The 21350-nt window shown below is 39.5% G+C and overlaps 1 protein-coding gene across 4 annotated transcripts in view; it reads right to left on the bottom strand.

Annotated features, from left to right (window-relative positions):
• slc8a2b (solute carrier family 8 member 2b) overlaps positions 1–21350 on the bottom strand; it is a 200307-nt gene that overhangs the window by 116516 nt on the left and 62441 nt on the right. For all 4 annotated transcript variants that reach the window (XM_082503049.1, XM_082503047.1, XM_082503050.1 and 1 more), the window contains one exon: positions 19196–19235. The gene's annotated coding sequence lies outside the window, so the exon portion shown is untranslated. The remainder of the gene's footprint in view (positions 1–19195; positions 19236–21350) is intronic.

The following is a 21350-nucleotide window of genomic DNA, read 5'->3' as shown; positions in this document are numbered from 1 at the left end:
CAGGTTGTATTAAAAATGTTATAAAAAACAAATTTAAAGTGACAATCATCCTTCTCAGTTGCTTCAGAGCACACTGAGATTATCCAAAGGTATAGAGGGCCCTGCAACAGACCTGAGACCTGCCCAGGGTTCAAAGTGATCTACCTGAATCACTGTTACTAGTCAATGAATCAGTGGCTTTTTTCAGTAAGGCTCGTTTATACCTGGAATGTTATCCAATTAATTTAAAATCTCTTTTGCTTTGCTTTTCTTTCCCTTCAGCTCCTCCTCTTGTATCTTGTGTTCAGTAAAATTTTCTTACAACTGTAAACATGAAATCAACTCCAGAGAAAAATATAGGACAAAACTAAAAATAACACTTTTACTTACACGCCCAGAGCGTCCCCTCCCTCTGTGTGCTCATATCTTTCCATCTCTTCTGCAGCTTTGATAACACAACCAAGAAACATTTTGCCCCACAGCTTCTATCAACACCTTCATTTTCTGGCACCACTTTCTGTTATAGCTCAGAAATAATGTGGTAATGAAGGTAACAATGAAGAAACAGCATGTAATTACCACTTGATTACCACAGTAAAATGTAAGTAATATTTTTTAATGATTTTGTATCAACAATAATTAATAATTAGGAACAGTACAGCAATATTTGGGTTGAAAATGATAACCTGTTAACAATAAAATGATAATATCTGTGCATCAAAGTTATAATACACTGAATTATTGTAGGAACTTCATAATAATAGGAAAATATCAGTTGAGTGTAATTGGTGTATTATAATGGTGTAATTAATGTTATAATGTAATAACCAGGACGAGGGCTGCAAAATGCAAATTACACATCTTATATTACTATTTGCTAAAAATGAAAATCTGGGACCAGAAAACTATTTAAATATTAAATAATATAGGTCGACTGCTGTGCTACTTGCATGTACAAGATCTCGTAGATAGGTAAACAAACTCTGATGCACACAAGACCTATGAAGGGAAATAAAAATTTGGATTTTGCAGGAGTGATTACATTCTTGTTTCCATATTATCTGTTACCACATTTGTTTTAACAGTGGAAGCCATGACGTGCCACATGTACTTTAATTTTCTAAGGGAGGCCATTTGTATTGTATACAATGGAAAGCTTAACAATGTGAAAGGAATTTATTAACATTTACACTGAAAAATACTCAAAGGAAAAAAACAAAATCACAAAAAGCTCTGTGATTAAATAATAATCGAGTTTGTTTACTGCTGTTTGTTAAGCTACAGTGTCGGAATAAGTACACATTTGCTTTTCTCAGTGACTGTAAACAGATAAATGTTTGCTTCAAACATAAGCCAGCGGGAAAACACGAGGAAGCGTTCATGCTGAAACAGAAGGTGACCGTGCTGAGGTTTATAACTAAAATCAGGGCAGCAGTTAAGCTCAGCCAGTTTTATAGGCGCTAATATGATGAATTAAATGTTCCTTGAGGGGTTTTACAATGTATAAACATTACAGTTGAATAAAATTGAAAAATTTTTTTAATTGGAAAACAAATGGAAGGAACCTGGAGGGATCCGTCCTCAAGTTCATGTTTATGTGCATCTCGGTAATTTGCTGCAGTTATCACTGTTTGACTTTTAATGACCTGCCATTGTTTAACACGTATTATTAACTTTATTAAGAGAACACACTTTGAGTGTGGCAGATAGACTGAAACACAGTGACTGGGCCATCAAACCTCAGTACACGACGGATTAGCTGCCGGATGATTTGATGGCAATGAGATTCAAGGACAAACATCTGACTTCAACTTCAGTGTGTTCACAGCGACTGCACAGAGCAAACACATGGAAGCGGTTTAAAAATAGACTTTTTGAGCATATTAAAAACCGTCATCGACACGCTCCAGCTGTGCAGCCCAAACAGATGCTTCACTTTCACTGATTTCCCCTTAGATTTCACAAGGACACAGTTGAGTTAAGTAAGAATTGTTGTCAGAGATGAAATCATGTGTCATTATTTTGTTGTTGTCATTTAGTCAACCTTGAGTTTCATCCAAAGGTATGACAGTACTGTTTGGAAAGCCTGATTTTCAGAGACATTAATCGTCCTTTTAACTGCTACTCAGCAGAACAACCCAGCTGACACTGAATAAAAGGCAGGACCCTGGACAGGAAGCTGTTCTAATCACACTGCGATGTTTCCAGAATGAGTTGGGAACATAATTATATGTATAAAATGCTAGTGTTCATTCCCTGTAGAGACACTTAGTACAGGAACCTGGATTGAACAGTTTCTGCATCATTGCCTTCCCTCAACAACAACACAACACATATACCAGTGGAGATGCTGTGGTTATCATGGTCTCCTCACAGTTACAAGATTCCTGGTTGGACTCTTCCAGTTGAAACCTTTGTGTGTGAAGTTTGCATGTTGTTCCTGCAGCTCCGGTACCCCCCAAAGACATGATTGTTAGGTTGGTTAGCAACCTTACTTTTAAATGGGAATATAACCACAATGCAACCAGCTGAGTTGAGTCCCCGGCTGCAGAATAACTCATGTTAATTGCTAAGTGTTTGTGTCTGTCTTTAAAAATAATTTTAGAGATGGATTGGACAATGCCCAGAGGGTGCCCACAACTACTTACCATTGTCAAAAAAAATTAAGTGCAGTCATATCCTTCTGAGTGGCAAGGAGCCTGCTATCCCATTTTCACGCCAGTGTGACTGAGCCACAGGGAAATGGATGGATGATATAATGTAACATTTGTAGCTAAAAGCTGGTTTGCACATGTAGTTCCTGGGCAGACGGCCCTTAGAGAAACAATGATGGAGAAACTGTAACAAAAGATAACAATCAACTGTAAAAATTTAGCATCTCATATAAAAAAACCCCCACCTTACAAATAATAATAATAACAAAAAAGAAAATTTCATCAAAAAACCTAAAATCATACAGAAAAATATTCTTGGGAGCAAAGAATTTGGAACCATGTGAACCAAAGCTACACCGTCGTCTTCATACTCCTCACATTTACTGTGACTCTTTAAATTTTCAAACTAATGTCTCAGAGTACTCTGATGTTTTCTGGTATAAAATTATAATTCCTGCTGCCCAACCAAAGTGTTCTGAAATTTAACAAACATATCTCCTCTATTTGAAGCTCTTGTGAACCTCAAGTCAACAAAAACTATTAATGATGGCCATAAAGAGCACTTTCAGATCTCCCTTATTAATCAATTCATCTTCAGCAGGTTGATGAGCTTTCTGTCTCTTTAGATCATTCTGTGAATACTGAAAGCAAAGAGAAGGAAAAGCAGAATTTACCCAATGACTCTGACCCCATACATTTGAATCCCTGCAGGGCCGAATGGTTTTACTGTTGACATGCCACTTGTTGTTTTTACCATCACTTGCCGTGTGTCGTCCAAAACCGATAATAAAATCTTTGCTGCTGTCTGCCTCCGGTGGGCTGACCAAACTGCATCATGCATGAAAACACACGGGACCATCATAAGGTGAAATGGTTTCTAATATGAATCCAAGAAGCTTGACTGTGATCAACCATCTGTATCCCCTGGGGAGATAATGCATCCTTTTAAAATAGCTTGACTTCTTCTTTTTTAGGTTCCATGTGTCTCTACCCCTGATGGTGGGGTGATGAGCTGTAAAATCAGTTTATTTTATAACTTCCATGTCCATGGTGAAGCAGCAGCTGGAGTAGATGTTTTATGTGTTTATGTTGCACTTTAAAGACGTCACGCAAAAAATCCTGCACCCTGTCAATCAGTTGGGCTCACTTTTTGTTTGTGTTCTTCATGCAAACATAAGGAATGCACCTGGGTTATTTTAAGAAAAATGGCCTCTTTTTACCTTCTTTTTGATACCAGTGTTATCATCAAGCTTCTGTGTCTTTCTAATCATATTAGCGGTCATTTATTTTATATTTATTTTAATTCATTCAATCATTCTGCATTTCAACTATTGAGTGTTTGAGGTTGATCTTTTTATTCTTTCACTCATGACTCATAGTTTATACTTTTATTGCTCTTAATTTGATTGGTAAAATAATATTTTGATATACATTGCATTTCAGTTTAATTAAAGTTTCAAGTCAAGTTTTTCAAGTTTTTATTGTTATGTGTTCTCTGTGGGAATATAATTTATGTTGATTTGAATTGAATTGATTCAGTGTCTGCTGATAAACCAGTGGCGGTGTTCTTATGTCTCTTTTTAAGGAAAGGGAACTCCTTGTACAGTACAGCAGATGGCTAGGATGAGCAATACAAGGCTTTTGATTGGGAAGTGCTGTTCTTGTGTTGCAAAGCGCACAAAAACCACAATATTGTCTTCAGGTTAGGTGATAAAACCCTCGACAGCAGACCGAGAGCTGACCCAAAGAGAGGCATAAAGGAGGCAAAGAGGGCCTAGAAAAGCAGGATTGAAGACCACCTCACACATGAGGGTTAGGCAGGGGCACAGGATATAACCACCTATAAAGGGTGGAGTATAAAGTGTGGTATACAGGGCAGAGCCAAATAACTTCTCTGCTTGATTTGAGGCTAATAGATGCTCCAATTTCATGACTTGGCTGCCTTCAAGACATTAACACACACAAACAGACAGACACACTGCAGGAACAGGATATGATGTGTATGCTAAGGTCAGTCAAATCCTAGCAAAGGCCCCTGACATGCGCTAACCAGCCATCGTAATCCCTGTTCACCAAAAGCCACAATCTGTGGACTTAATTGATTATAGACCCATTGTACTTGTGCCAATGATCATGAAGTACTCTGAGGAAATAGTCCTGCATCACATTAAAACCAACCACTGTCCCACATTTGACCCACATAGTGTGCTTACAGAGCTAACCGACCCACAGAAGATGCTGCTGCTATAGTAATCCATGGCAACTAAACCACCTAGAACACAAAGCTATGTGAGTATAGGACTGGAATTAGTATCATAATCATAATCTGCATCATGATCAGTGACATCTTAGACCCCTCCATGTGCCCCTGGATCAAAGACTTCTTCACTAACCGCCCATTGAGAGTCATAAAAAGACCCCACCTCTCCTCCTCCATCATACTAAGCACTAGTGGACACCAAGGCTGTGTGCTGAGTCCAGCCCTCTATTTCTTGTACATTCATGACTGCATACCGGTCCACTTGTCCAACATCATAATTAAATTGGCTGACAATACAACTGTCATTGGGTTGATCACAGGAGGAGATGAGTCAGCCCAGAGGGATGGGATTAAAAAGACTGTCAGTACTGGATTATAGGAGGAAATAAGTCACTGTTCTGGCCCTTTTCTCCACGGGGAGATGTGTGGAGAGGGTGCAGGCATCCAAGGTCTCGGGGGTTGTCGTGTCTGAGGACCTCTCGTGGTCAGCCAGCACTACTCGAATTATCAATAGCACGCTCAGTTCCTGAGTATGCCCAGGAGACGCAACACAGAGAGGGAAAGCTTCTGGTGGTCTTCTACTGGGTGGCCATTAGCTAACATGCTAACAGGGCTACTAGCATGTCTGTGTGGTATGCAGGCTGCTCGGCTGCGGATAAGGAAGACTGCAGAAAATCACTGACTGCCCACAACATCCTCTGGAGTTGACTGTCATCTCATGCTGCCAACATCATTAAGGACTTCACCCACCCTAGCCATCATCTCTTTGAACTGTTAAACCTCTGGCAGATGTTGCAGTTCAACCAGAGTACACACATCCAGATTAAGTAACAGTTGCTTCCCCCATGCAATAAACATGCTAAATAAGAAAAAACACTAAATTGCCACCCATCTTCCTGCCATGCTCCTGTACTTTGTTAACATACATACAGGGTTTTCACATCTTTATCTATCATAGATTCTATTGTATGCTTTAGTTATCCATGTTCCAATCAACATCATGTGTCTTCAGTTGCACTGTAGAGAAGCATTTTGATTTCATTTTATGTATTAACAATGACAATGAAGGCAATTCAGGTCATTTTAGAATGGACGCCTGTATATTAAAAATGTTTTTTTTAATTTTTTATTTATAGGGCCCTTCTCTGCGACTCTGTTACGAATGTGACGTCTGTGTAGCTGTGCATACCCAACCTCATTAAACTGACTCTCAGCTTGAGGTGTGACCATTTTTAAGGGTATTAACATATCAGCTATTATTTTGTAGAGCTGAGAAGGAATATTCTCATTTTTTAATATGTGAACCAATAAACACTACACACAGCCTAGCTCTGAGGCATATTTATACATATAGCAGTAATATAACACATCAGACACATTATGTGAATTGAAATAGTAGAAATCAGAAAATGGAGAAAAATATTCAGACAGAAGAAACACGGTTAATTTAAAGATGGGCTTTGGGAACAAAATAATGCCAAATAAATTAATAACAAGGGACAAGAAAAGCTCTCCCAAAACACACTCCTAGCTGTTCATGGTTAAAATGGAGAATTCACTGTTAATAATATATAACTTGAGATTTTTTATTTTGTAGGCCTAGAACTTAAAATAGTATCAATGCAGCGAGTTCCAACTTGAAGCAAACAGCTTTAATATATTAAAAAAATGTGCTTCTAAAATTATTTCACAAAGATATTGTAATTCATGTTTATCACACTGTGTTCTATTATATTATTATTAGCTTTCTATAGAGCAACAATATCTACCAGTGACAGGATGGGTGCAGAGGACATGCTGTAATTTGATACTTGGTTTGTCATAAGATCTACAGAAATACAAAACATTCTGTGATGCTCCAATTGTAATGCTGTATTAAAGATGAGTGGCCATTTCTGCACGTCTTTGCCGAAGACAACCAAGTAAGTAAGTTGTATCTCACAAATATGAGAGTAATATGAGAGTAGCAGAGTTAACGTCTACTGCAGACATGCTTCAGAAATGATTAAGACCATTTTTTGCCTTTACCTACACTAGGATAAAAAAGATCAGATATTTGCTTCTCCAGATATTTTTTGATGTACCACTTTTTTCACACCTTTGTCTGCAGCTGAAAATGCAAAGGGATGTTCTTCCTCTCCGCCAGCTCTGCTGCCAGGTCACTCCCTCCGCCATGCGGTGGATGACTTATGAGTCAAAGTTTAAAGACTTTTAACGTTGGTGCACCAGGCTGAGACCATTCCATCATCTTCCTGCTGTCGACATTCAGCAACTTTCTGTTCTGACACACATAACAAATGCCTTCTTACATCTGGCGTGTTACATATTTTGTAGTGTCTGAACTATGTGTGCACATTTATTGACTCACTGAACTTAACAAATGAGGCTGGATTTTTGTGTACCAACCACGTATAAGAGACAGTAAGTATTCAGCAGATCTAACAAATATGTTTTGGTCTGTTTGCCATCTCAGTGAGGTGCGAGCACTTTGTGTGTTTATGCAGTTACTGTAACTATAAAGGTTCCTAATAGAAATACTGATAAAGGGTATGCCACTATCATAAGTGGTAACGTATCTAAAACAGCATTAATAAAATGTAAATTTCTAATATTGGATAAATGCACTAAAGTAATCTTTAAGAGGAAGGGAAAGATTTTTGGTAACAAAGGCTTCTGGTTTCTGTTTGACAGACTTGTCATCTTTGAACAGGGTTTTGGGTAAATACAGGTAAAAGTTTGTGGAATGACCACAAGAGAGGCTGCATTTATCCACTGCATTTACTTATCAATATTTGCCCATTTCATGATGACATTTTAAAGTTATTGGTGTATTTTCCTTATTTTTAGTTCTATTCTTTTCCAGTGGCAAATGTTCATATTAAAGCAGGACACAATTTCAGAGAATCGGCCCAATGTAATGAGCCAAAGGCTCAGCCTTCAGACTGTTTCAAACACTCGGTTTCACGTGGTATTTTCTACTCTTGGCTCTCACTAATTTCAGCAGGAGAGGATGTTCCTAATATAGTCATCTTTGGCTGTGAGCACAGAAGTGCTATCAACCTGCTCAAACTTTCTGTTGATGAGAGACAGATAATCAAAGGAAAGCTGGATTAAAACTGCATCTTGAAGATTTCACAGTATTAGATTGTCATTTTTTTTAACTGTAAAATATACAAAGCTGTCCTACTCCAAGACTACAGTCCAAGAATAATATAAAGCTAGAAATGAGCTTCACAGATCCCCTGTAACAGCACAGAGCTGTTAAAACCATAAAAGCACTATATTTCAGTCGTCTTAGTCTTTTCTAAAGATTCTTGCTGTTCTATGAGAAAAAGAAACATTTTCTGTTTCTCTTTTGTTCAGACAGATGAGCTTATTCGGGCACCATGTGATCACTGGGCAATTTGTAAAGACTGAATTTTACATCAGTTCGCTTAACTCACATTAACAGCTTAACTATAAAGTGGGATCAAATCCCAAAAGAATCGTTGACAATCATATTTGTTGTAATTTATTTAATTCGCTCAGCCTCAAAACAGCAGCTGGCACATCAGACCTTAGTGACAGAAAGGAAATGAGCTGCGTGACTGCACAGTGTGCCTAACCAGAAACATAAAGCATGCTCTTTACTCTGTCATTGTACCGATACACTGAAAAAAGATAAGAAAATCTCACTCATGCATACAATAAAGGAATATGGTGGATACTCAGGGAAAAAAGAGCAAAGTTCTCCTCTCTCCCCTCTCCTCATCCTTTTTATTCTCGCGACGCTGCCTCTCTCGCGCTTTTTCTCTTAACAAAGTTCATTGTGTGTTTGTGTGTCTCACTGAGAGCCATCCATCTCCCGTCCCTGGCCGCTCTATAATTACAGTGGCTCTGCCTTCCCTCCATGCCAGCTAATGCTCTCCTCATTACATTGTGTATGTGTTTGTGTGTGTGTGCTTATCAAATACCAAAATACCACCACCTCCGCTCCTTGGTAATCGCAGTCTACATCAGCTGTCACCTTTTCAGATCTGAAACAAGAAGCTCGGGATGTGCACACACAAACAGAGACACACATGAATCAGGCTAAACGGGTTTTTTGCTTCACTGAATGAATTGTACTGGGGTGCCTGGCTTGAGCACCAAAGTCAGCCTTCATTTGGTGATTACCAAGGTAATCTGACATAAGAGCTAAGAATTAACATCCTAATTCTTGAAATACACTTGGTGTGTGCCTGTGACGTCTGTTTGTTCCGTACTTCACATGGCTTCAAATCACACTGGGAGCACTTCAGAAGCAGAGCCTTCAGCCTGCACAGGGTCTTTTATTTTGAGAATTGACAGCATTCCCTATGCTGTTCCTGTCTGCCTTCCTGCCTTCCTCACACACTCTGTGCAGCTGTGATGGACACGCAGCAGAGAGACACTTCTAGGACACTTGTGAAATGTGCTGCGGCTCATTGGTTGGCAGCACTGCAACGACAAAAGCCACATATGTGGTAAAATTATTTTCCCCATTGAATGAGCAACCTGTTTTTTCCTTAAATGAGTTCATGAAATCAGCAATTACACAAAGTGAAGAAAACATGAAGAATCAGTCACATTTTCCTACAGCCTGAGGAAGAGCAACACAGATTGTTTCAGTTTCTCAGCAGCTCAAACTTCAAATGCATACAATTTATGAGCATCCATCTATGTTTTTAAATGCAAATCCAAGAGTCCCCAGCCTGCCACAGGGCTAACAGAAGCTAACATTTATGCTCACTTTCACATCCGCAGCCAATTTAGAAACAACAAGTAACCTAATGAGCCCGTGTTTGTACTGCAGGAGGAAGCTGAAATAGCCAGAGAACCCATGAAAGCACCAGGTAAGCACAGGTAAACCTTTATGTGAACAGAAGAATAGACGGATACCTAAATTTACATGACTATATATTTAATAGGACTATGACTGCCCCATATCATATTGTTCATAATAACACCGGACAGTATAATAAAATTGTTATAACAAAATTATTAAAATGTCAAATCACGATATCATTTCCATAGCAACGCCGTGTGTATGTTTTCTAGTGCGTGCAGAAGCCCTGGGCATGTCTGAGAGAAAGAGCTGTGTATCAGCCTCCAGTGATGAGTCCGTTAAATGTGGAAACAAGAAACGTGTTTCACCTCTCGAGGCAAAAATAAACCAATATGCAAACAAAGGACTTGTTTGCACTGAGCACTCACTGGCTTTACTTCATGACAGGAAGAGCAAAAGGTGAATGAAGGTGTCGAGTCTTCAATGTTGTACTTTTACAGGGAAAAATACTACCTGGGCTACTTCTGTGCTTACATTTGATTTATGCTTTGACACTACTATTGGAACATAAAGCTATAATTCATAGTAAGAAGTAGGGATGGGTACCGGTGTCCGGTGCCATGATGGCACCGGTTCTGACATAAACGGTAGTAACCAGACCGAAAAGCAGCGCACATTTCGGTGCTTTATTTCGGTGCTTTTTTTTCCTGAGCTGTGATACACTTCTAGCCAATCATTTTACGTTTCCCAGGATAGTAGGCGGGGCCAGGTACGTACGTTCAGTTAGAGCAGAGCTACAGATTAAAAATGTCCGAGGCGAAGCGGTCAAAAGTCTGGCTGTACTTCACAGCAAAATATGCAAACTCAGCAGCAACAAGTGCTTTAAGCTGATACTGTGATACTGTCAAAGGAGGTAACACCAAGAATCCGATGAAACACCTGGCGACGCATAGCGTTTTTTTAAAAGCCGAGAAATGTGCCGTATTTGATAGCTTGCTGCGAGACCTCACACTGTGCACGTTGGGTGGGTTGCCTGTTATCGGACCCGGAGCAACATCCCCCAAAAACCCGAAGAATAGAGTCCTGGCCCCTAGCCCTGCCAGTGTAGCAGAAATGATGAGGATATTGATGCAGCAGAAGCCGTTCTTCTCTGCGTGAGTCACTTAATGTTGTTCGAGTGTAATTTACGTTGAGTAGGCTAACCACGTTATTACATTAATGCATGTAAGGTGAACTAGCAAACATCATCATAGCTACATGCGGCTGTCTTCTTGTTTGATGGCAGATACTCCCTTCACCCTGGCCAAAAAGGCTAAAATGACCAAAGAAAAAGTGGGAAACAGCTGAACATGAGAGGTTTTTGGACAAAGTTTGTGTTTTTTTTCCATTGTTTAAGCACTGCTTCCAGCCAAGAGTGATACCATATATGCCCCATAACTGCAGAAAAGGCTAACATTGTTATCTTTTTACAAAAAAAAAACCAAAAAAACAGCTGAACATGAGAGGTTTTTGGACAAAGTTTGTGTTCTCCATTCTTTAAGCACCGGTTCGAGCACCGTTTAAGCACCGGCACCGTTTCAAAAGTACCGATTTGGCACCGGTATCGGATAAAACCTAAACGATACCCATCCCTAGTAAGAAGTGTGTCATCAGTGACAGTAGCTCAGAAAACAAGGATGGAAAAATGTCCTTCGTTTATTTACAGTTATAAACGCTGCTGCGTCATAATTTTTCTTGACAAATCACGATACAGTTTTGAGAATATTTTTCAGTTTACTTACACACGTAAATATATGTGTGTTAGTGTCCAGCACATAGGGCTCACATGAGGTTTTGACACAGGGGGAATGTTGCTGTTGGCAAATATCACATTTGTCTTATTGACATGTTGTCGAAGCTTCATGGGAGCAGTTTTTTTATGCTAAACATTAATCATGCTCATTTCCTGTGTTTTTCATTTATAACAAAGTAGGTTCATTCTCAGAAAGGCATATCAGTCTGGAGCTCAACCTGATTTTTTTATTGACACTGGTTTACATCATCTTTACAATGACTGATTAATACCCACCAGCATCATTAGGACTGTGCAGCTGGAGTGATGAAGGGATGGAAGAGGATGAGGAAAAGATTTTGGGTGTGGGCTGATAAAGCTGCTCTGCAGAGGAGGCTGTAGTTTGGAGAGAAGAGTGAAATTATAAGCTGCAAGAACAAGAAAAAAAACAGAAGGAGGAGGAAGTGATGGTCACCAAACAGAGTGAAGGAAGGAGGAATAGAAGAATATGTGAAATGAGGGGGGAGAGGAGAAAAGTTTGATATCAGGCTTGTGGCAGAAAAACTGAGAAAATAAAAGGGACAACAAGGAGGAATTATCAGCCATCCTGATGATGCACTAAGACCTCTGAATAAATGTGCCCTTATCATCTATGAAATGATGCTATAATCTGGTGACTGCTGTAAAAGAAGGCACTGAGTCCCAAACACTGTTTTTTCTTGAGCCCTAAACATGTTCATTTTTGTCTAAGCAAAGATTTCCAAGGCTTCCTCAATGACAGCTGTCACTGTGAATCTGTTAAGTAAATAATAAATCTGTCAATCAAGCCGTGTGAAAGGATGGTGTGAAGACTCCAATTAGGCTGCAGAACACATGAAATCATGAACCCCACTGTGCTCCACAGAGTGCTTTTTAAAAATCGTGTGTGATCACGAGTAAACAAGAAAGAAAGAGAGAGCCTGAGATGTTCAGGAAAAGTAAAAATAAGAGCATTGGAGTCAAACATGGGGAAACAGTTACAAACAGAAGGCTTCTGGTGGCTGGAAAGTTAAACGCAGCATGAATGCAGACCAGCAGGTGACTGAGGTGTGGGTGTGATTGTGTATCAACTGATAAGAGCTATTCAGTGGGCTGAAAAGTCTGGAACAGTTGGAAATATGATGGTGAGGAAAGAAAGCAATTTATCATGAAGTGAAAGATAGAAGGGAAATATAACAGAATGAAAAACAAACAGAATGTATTATTTTACCTTGAAGATCATAATTTCATCCAATTACCACCTTCAACTGTAAGCTTACAAGCAACACACCACTCAGTGTGTGTTGGTGCCTCAGACCAAGTAAACCAAATGAACCAAAGGAGTTCATTCAGGTAAACTTAGAACATAATGGGTGAGACGGGACACAGGACTGGAGGGTGACATGGACATTACTAAACAAACACGTGCAGACGAAGTCCTTTTAAAGTCATCAGCATTTATATACTTGTAATGCATCACTGTCTCTCCAACACGCACACGCCGGGATCTTCAACTCTCCTTTGGTCCACTTATATAAAGCCAATTATTATTCACCACCTTCCACCCACCCACACACTCCTCCCCTCTGCCTTAGCATCCACCCACCGCTGTATCCAGGCAGAAGCCATTAGAGACCACACACAGCAGGAACACTGAACCATTTATGGACACAGGACTATTCATGTCACACACACTGTGTGTTGGCTCAGCATGGTGGGAAACACATGCTGGTATCTGCTGCTCGACTGTTATATTCGCTTGGAATGTGACAGGAAGTTGGTCAAACTGAGCGCTAATAAAGTTTAAATAATCTGCAGCGATGCACAAAAAAGTCACTCTGCAGTCGACTGAGTGACAGAATGAAAGTGTCAGCTGAAACGATTTAAAAATCACACAAAGAATCGGCCCTGGCTTTAAAAATGACTAATCAAACAGAACTGACCTACACATTAATCAAAAAGCAATGTTTACAGAAGAAAGGCAAGATACAGTCACTACTACAGAAATATCGCTTTACCAGTGCCCACAGCTCTGACATATGCGTCACTTTCAGTCAGAGTGAGACTGCAAATACATTTATAGTTGAATTTCCTTAAAGGCATTTAAAACGATCGACTACTGTAGCTACAGACATACTTTTCATTTATCATCTAATCACATCGTGAAGCCTCTAAACTCGCTTTTCTGTAGTCTGCTCACATGTGCAGAATGCAGAGGTATGCAGTATGAGCGACATCTTCTCTCAACACATACATGCACTAAATTGCATAAGAGAATTCTTGTGCATACATGACTGGAGTGCTATGTACAGTATATAGAGCTTTTTTACTCTGAGCACATTTAATACAATATCCGTTCCCTGTTCTCTTTCATAATATAAAATAGCAAGATTAAAGGTGGGGAAGGATTTCCTCTCACTGTGGGATCAGTAAGCTCCACATTCAGATTGTTTTGGTCTCTTCTTATCACTTCCCTGGGAGACATATTCCCCAAACTATTAAAGTATGGCCAAATTGATGCTGGTAGGAGGAGAGGTTTTGGCATTAGAGTAAAATAAAATTGTCTGTCCTGGTAAAAGACATAAAATGGAAAATATGTCTCGACTGCAGTAACTTCCAGAGAGCCAACCAACTGTGCTCATGTGAGGCTCCAGTTCAAGTCTATTCGTAACATTTGTGCTTGTTTGGGAACGACCAAAGAGATGTTTTTGTGCCTCTGCTACAGAAAAATACTCACTTCTTTGCTTCGAGCAATGTTTACACGGAGCAGGAGAAAAATTGCTGTCCGTTTATCTTTTCATTCCATGCACGCTCTTTCTAATGCATGCAACACCATTAAATATACCTCATTATTATAAAATAATGAGGCACGAATATTAAAATAACCCTGTGCCTCAAAACAAATCGCTGCTGTATACATAACATGGTTCACTAGAAAACCAAATTATTCTTCAACAAATCATCAAAATGGTCTTTAAAATATTACAACTATTGCATTAAATTTTTTATATGACTTGGCAAATGACTCTTTTGTCACACTGCTGTACTGTTAATAAATACTAAAATAGTAAATAGTTGGTTTCACAGGTTACATTATTTTATTTTTCACATTTTTAATGGGACGAATTGGAGGATTTTGCCAAGACTGAATCCAAACAAAGACCTGTGACCAACATGCCACAAATCTAGCCTTATTGATTTTGTGTCTTTTTCACACAGAGGGGGTGTCAGCCTTTCTAATAAAATATTGATTATGCTTCAATCATCTTCACCCAGCATCCCGAAGCTACTGGTGTGCAACAGTCTGTGTTGTTCAGTGAAAGTAATGGATTGGATTGTCGGGTAATAACATTCAGGCTCAGAGGCAGGATTTAGTCCCTGGAGGTAACAAGGTTACAGCTTCAAATCCCGCGGGTGCTGCCATCTACATTCTACAAACAGGCAGACAGGAAGCCAATGGAAATATGAAACCTCTGGCAAACAATGTGTACGTGATTAAAGGAAGCTGCACGTGGGGGGTGGCTGATGCAGGGACACCGAAGGACAATCTTAGAATGTATCTTAATCATTTTGTAGAGGAAAGCAGTCAGTGGAGATTCAAGGCTCACAATATAATGGCAGCCTTTGAGGTACGGGTTTACAAGGAGGCCCCAAAAAAAGCAGAAGTCATGATGGATCAGGTTTCATGTTGCATAGTTAATAAAAACCTTGTTAATGTGGGCGTGTGTTTGATTAAAACAAACATTTTGTGATAGTCTCAGCCATTCCCAGGATTTTGTCAGTGAGCGGCACATTCAAACTTAAAGTAGGGGGCACTCGGCAAAACAGAACAACTGCTTAGATAGAAATCCAGTGTAGGAACGAAAAGTACGATTTTCAGGCGAAGCCTCGATACAGATGTATTACTGTAACCTGCATAAACAAGAGTCTAGCATGGTTTCGTGTTCAACAAATGTTTTACAAAGAAATGCAAGCAGTATTCAGTGTCTTTACCCCTATAGTACTTCAGTATTATGTAGGAACACGTAAATTAATATTATACAACCGGGTCATAATTATTTATTTATGTGTATCTCTCTTTAATGTTGCAGCTGGAGATGATTTTAAGTACTTGTATAGTACTGGGTAGTTTTATCTTTAATAATAGTGCAGCTTGCATGAGTAAATCCAAATGTTAAAATCTGCAACAGAAGAAGAAACCAAGCTTTAAACTATGTGGCCTTACATGCAGGAAGGTGGTAGAGTAGAAGAAATAAAAATACCTGGAGTATAATAACATTAAAGCGAGCTTCAGTTGAGTAAATGCATGAAGTTACATATCCACATGCTCATGCAGTGGTGCTTTGTGCTGTGAAATGAATATTGTTGTAGTCCAAAGATATTGGTGTAGGTGGGACACATATTAGTGTGCTGATGCTGTTGCTCTAGAGCCAGTCTCAAAGTCACGCTCCGCGCTCACTGGGATGTATTGAATCAGTAATCAGATCATATTTTTTTAAAAACACTTTAAATTTTTAAAAAGTAAAAATTGTCTGTGTTAAACCTTTTGCTGATGTTGCTTTATAATATACAGATTTCTTAATGTCATTTGCACTACTACTTGTTAGAATTCCATATTACACAGTTGGACCTTATTATTTTTTGTTATTTAATTTGGTCTTGTTCTTATTCTTTCCATCTCACCCAATCACTGGCATCACACCAACCATCTGCATGTCCTCCTTCACTACATCCATGAATCTTCTCTGAGGTCTTTTCCTTCTGCCAGCACCGTCTTTGACATCCATGGTTCAATATATCCATTATCCCTCATCAGCACATGCTCACTCTCATATATAAAAATTATTAGGCCTTCACTTAGGCCATATAGTACTTCTACTTATAAAAAATTTATTTTTGTTGTAAATTATACCGTTTGTATTGTTCTGCTACTGCTGCAAGAGTAATTTCCCCTATGGTATCAAGTACAAAGTGGTATAAAGTATCCAAACATTCTACAACCTACTGCAAAACAGGGAGAAGGACAGAAACCACACTTTTAACTCAAAGAGACTTCATCTATTTTACCTTTATGGGGTTAATGAAGTGATAGTCACAGATAAATTTAATTTATATTTCAAACAGACCTCTCACACAGGGCACAAGCTTGGACGCAAACACCCAGAACAGACATATCGACTGAAGGAAGAAATGTTGCTCAGAGGTGTAATAAAATGTGATCAAATGAAAGTAATAAAGTATTAATGAGGATGAGATAATTCAACCGGGCATAAAAATAATCAATGTGTGCGACAATGGAGAGGAAATGGCCACTTTCACTGGCATCTCATCCTACTGGACCGCTGCCCACATCGTTAGAGGTGATTCCCCAGTCAAAAATATATCTCATACTTTGAGCTGTCCCTAATCACTGTCTCCATTACATTTCAGGGATGGCGGAAAAGAAGGAGGAAGGACAGAGAAGTATAATCACGGATGTAAAGTGCACGAGGTTGACTACTTTTTTGAAATAACAGCAAGTGTTCTGGAACCAGAAAGAGAAACGGTGAAAAACAGAGGCGGTATAGGCCAGAGAGACCAAGAAGACAAGGATGATGAAAAAAATGAACGAAAGGATGATGTAAAATGATAAAGAAAGAAAACACGAATTCTGTGAGAAAAGGCTTCCTTGATGTTGCTTTTTTAATAAGAGGTTAGAGATTGATTAAATTTAGAGATGCACTGATGCGCTGTCAGCTGATTCACTCGCTGGGTAAACACCTTGATTAATGTAAACCCAGTGTATCTTCTTTTCTCTGAAACAAAATGGAACATGCGCTGGGCTGTGACTGTTTCTGTTTTAATTATAATTCTGATTGCACTGCAGCCATCTGCCGTTTCATCGATCCAATAGCTTTGCATTAGGAAGTCTTTTTTTGTGCTGCAGTGATTCCCATAAAAGTAATTATTGTTCAGCATTAAATGGATTCATCTTCAACACAATCAGCTCAGCTCTGCTGTTGCAGCTGGTTTAGATGAAATACTAAAAGAAGCTAAACACAGCTTAGTATGATAGTATGATGCAAACATTTACAAAATAATTTGGGGGAATACTGTATACATTTTAACTGAATGGCCAATGTCTCGTAGATTTAAAGAAGATGAATCATGTATATCATGAAATCTCATTTTTTAGGAAGATAATCAGAAATGGGAGAAAAAATGAAAATGGACAAGCATTTATATCACTTCTCTGTTACTGACAGCTCAAACATTTTACAATTATTATTTAGATTAATACGGTACGCTTAACACATTCTATGAACTTTAAACACTTTACCTAACTGTCTCCACATTTAATCTAACAGGCTTGTTTTTGGACTGTTGGAGGAAGCAGAGTATCCAGAAGAAATCCACACAAGCGCAGGAAGAACCTGCAGACTCCACCCAGAAAGGCCTGAACCAATCAGGATGCTGAAACGAGAAACCTTCTGGCTGCAGGGCAACAGTGCCAGCCACTGCACCACAGTACCGTCTGATAGCTCTAATCAGCGCATCTCTAACTCAAACACCAGTTTGCTGTGTTTGAAAGTTGGTGTGGTGACTGTTTAGGGATCAATGCAGATTACAGCTATTACAGCACAGCAGTGCCGTGGTTAGCACTGCCACCTCACAGCAAGAGTGTCCTGGCTTTGTGATGACACTTCACTACTTGTAGTTGACAGTCGTGGCTGGAAATGGTTGATTTGTGACCATTCATAACTGTTGCCACATTAAAGGAATCTTATTCAGAACTCAAATTTGATCACTACAGTGATCGAAAGCAAATTGAAAAAACTTCTTCAATTCAACAACACTGCAGATACAACACAACTAGATGCAGAAACCAGTAACAATAAATCCCTCCTTTTTGCTGTTTCGTATTTTCACTGTGTTTTCTAGATTTGCTTTGATCTTTTTGTTTTTACGTTGCAATCTAGCATCATCCAACATCTGCCTGCATTAAAAGGGACTGAATTAGAGAAGAGCATCATGGTGTCACCTTCTTTGTTCAGGTGACATTTGGCTGTTGGCAGTTTTATAAGGAAAACTTAAAGGCAAAAGAACATACAAGCTGTCACTTTCTCCAAACACTTTTACTTATTTCCACTGGGTCAGTACTGCAAACATGAAGTCATGTGGTAAGGTTTACTGAATGAAGCATTTAAAAAAGAGAAAAATGGCACAAACATGGAGGAAACAGCCTGTTGATTGTTGGCAACAAGTCCTTGTTCTCCTGATGCATGCTGCTACATCACACACAGCCTGGAGGGATGACTCGCACACATTTTCTATTTGTTCAAATAACCAACTGTCTCACACACACACACACACACACACACACACACACACACACACACACACACACACACACACACACACAGCAGTCCTGGGTTTCCTGGCTTGGATGACGGCAGTGAGATGTTCAGTATTCAGAGTGAAGGAATAAAACCAGTGAACAGGGCGAGCTGGCTTCAGTAACAAAGCAGCCTCTTTGTGACTCGCTCACTGGGACTCGTGTGTTTGTGTGTGTGTGTGTGTGTGTGTGTGTGTGTGTGTGTGTGGCAGGATCTCTCCTCATAAAGCATTTGTTCATGCATAAAGCGACTGCACATTAAAACTTTGCGTACTGTAGACGGCGCTTCTACGAGCATATGCGTGACAACACAGCTTACTCACGCACAAACGCACAAAGCCATTTTACTTACCCAAACCAAACTCATGGGGTCGTGGAGGAGTTCAGCTGCCCTGCAACAATCAAGAAAATGTGATGAGGAGACGGCCTGAACAGAAAATTACACACATTAAAACAATATTAGCATCTTGAACACATCCTTGGGACAGACTCTCTAAAATGCACCTTTCAATCATAAGCTCAGAAAGTGGTTTCTCACAGTGCGGCATCCTGCTTTACTGAGCCAGCTTCTCTTCTACCTTAATGTCCTGAGACACTTAACCAAAGTAAACAGATCAATGAAAAGAAATTGCTTTGTTTCACTGTTTGGCTGTAAAGGATTTGTCTCCACTGCACCTATAGAAAACCACTGAGAGAATCAGCGGCTAATATTTCTATTGAGAACCTGGCACACTCTACAGGTTTCTACTGATGTGCCTTTAGTGCTTGTTCCTTCAGCACACAAGCACAGAATATCATTTTGTGCTCTGATAGGTTTTATCACTGGCTACTTTAATCCTTTCAGATTTTAGTACCTCATATGTGGTATTCCAGCCCCTGTAATTGTGCGTTCTTTACTCTTCCAAGTGTCTTGGTAAATAACAAAGAGTTTAAAGGAGCTGCCAGGGTAAATTAAATGTTAAGACGGAGAACATACAGCTTTTAAAAGTATGGGAATTTAAACGTCTCAGTGGCTGCGTGGGCTGATGAAGCGACGGCTTGCCAAGACTTCAGCAGCCTGCGTGTCTTTCCTGAGGTAGTGATGAGGATTCCTCTCTCCAAGGTAAAGGGTGTATAGATTGGATTATTGATCGGTGTGCACAAAAGGAAGAGAAAAGGAAGTGTATGTGAGAGAGAGGGAGAGAGAGAGAAACAGGAAGGAGGGAAGAGAGAACGGTTCAGAAAGCCAAAGCAGCCAGCTGGTAGATGAAAGCAAGCTCCATAATGACGGAGAGAGGTGAGTGTTATGCCACACAGTGTTTTTTTTAAAGATGCATCAGGCTGTTCTCGTTCTGTCAAAGCTGCTGGCATTTACACACAAGGTGCCCTTCAGTGTCTGCGCCCTGATGCTCCTGGTTACGGCAGGTTAGGCAGACGTGTTTGTCACTCCCAACTCAGTGTCGTCTCTCTCTGCAGTTTGCCTTTTGCCCTCAATCCCCCCAAGCAGTCGTGTTAGATGGCTGTCCCATCCCTGAGTCTAGGGTCTCTTCCTTTACAAAGGAGAGTTCTTCCTCCTCACTGTCACCAACTATTGCTCATAAAGGATTATCGGATGATTAGGATGTTTTTTGGTTTTTTTTACTGTTTCAATGTTTTTTACCTTACAGTACTTTACTGTTATGTAGGAGTATAGCGTAACTGAGAACATAGGTTTTATTCGATGGGAACAATCTTTGCTCACAGATTTGATCAGAAGTCAGTTACAGGCAAGGAGTAAGGATGTCTGGTTAAAGATGACTAAGATGCTCATTTCCAGCTTCATCCCTTGTCATAAACAAGCTGATTCAGTAATCACAAATAATGTGCTTTTCATTGACATCATTATAATAATAAGTCAGAAAAAAAACTATCTGAACTTTCAAAGAGATTACACTGACGTCACTGTTTGATACATACATGTATCTATGCCATTGTGCCCTGTGGACGACAACAGACTAGTGTCATTTTGGCCTGACATTCTTAATTTAATTTCATTATTTAATGACATAATTTTCTGTCCATTGCGTCTCGATTCATCACTCAGCAATTCCAAAATAACTTTTTGCATTTTCACATCACTCATTTCTCCCTCGTGATGTGAGTTTGTGAGATTCCAATACTATTCTTTCAAAGAGCAGTGCTGCATTAATGACAGATTACATACTAGCAAATTGGATTTCCACTTTCATTTAGCTTTTCTTTTTTTTTTAAACTTTTCTGTTGCAGTTTTGTTAATTTTAGGCAATTATGTGATTAAACCCTAGAAAAGAGTTTTGTATTGATACATTTCATCACACCTACAAGCCAAATGTCTTCCACCCTAACTGGAAACACCTGCAGAGTTCATTTTTGCTCCAATGGTGATTATGTCAGCAGAGAGCGAGCTCTTTTGCAGTCCATTTGTGCACCAAGGGAAAAAAGGGAAAATGCTGCTAAGTGCTTACTCAGTGTGTTATTATGTGACACTTAAGGGCCAAGCATCAGAGTGT

This window comes from Aulonocara stuartgranti (assembly GCF_965226115.1).
Source record: "Aulonocara stuartgranti genome assembly, chromosome: 14".
Classification (NCBI taxonomy): domain Eukaryota; kingdom Metazoa; phylum Chordata; class Actinopteri; order Cichliformes; family Cichlidae; genus Aulonocara; species Aulonocara stuartgranti.
This window is presented reverse-complemented; position numbering and strand designations above follow the sequence as displayed.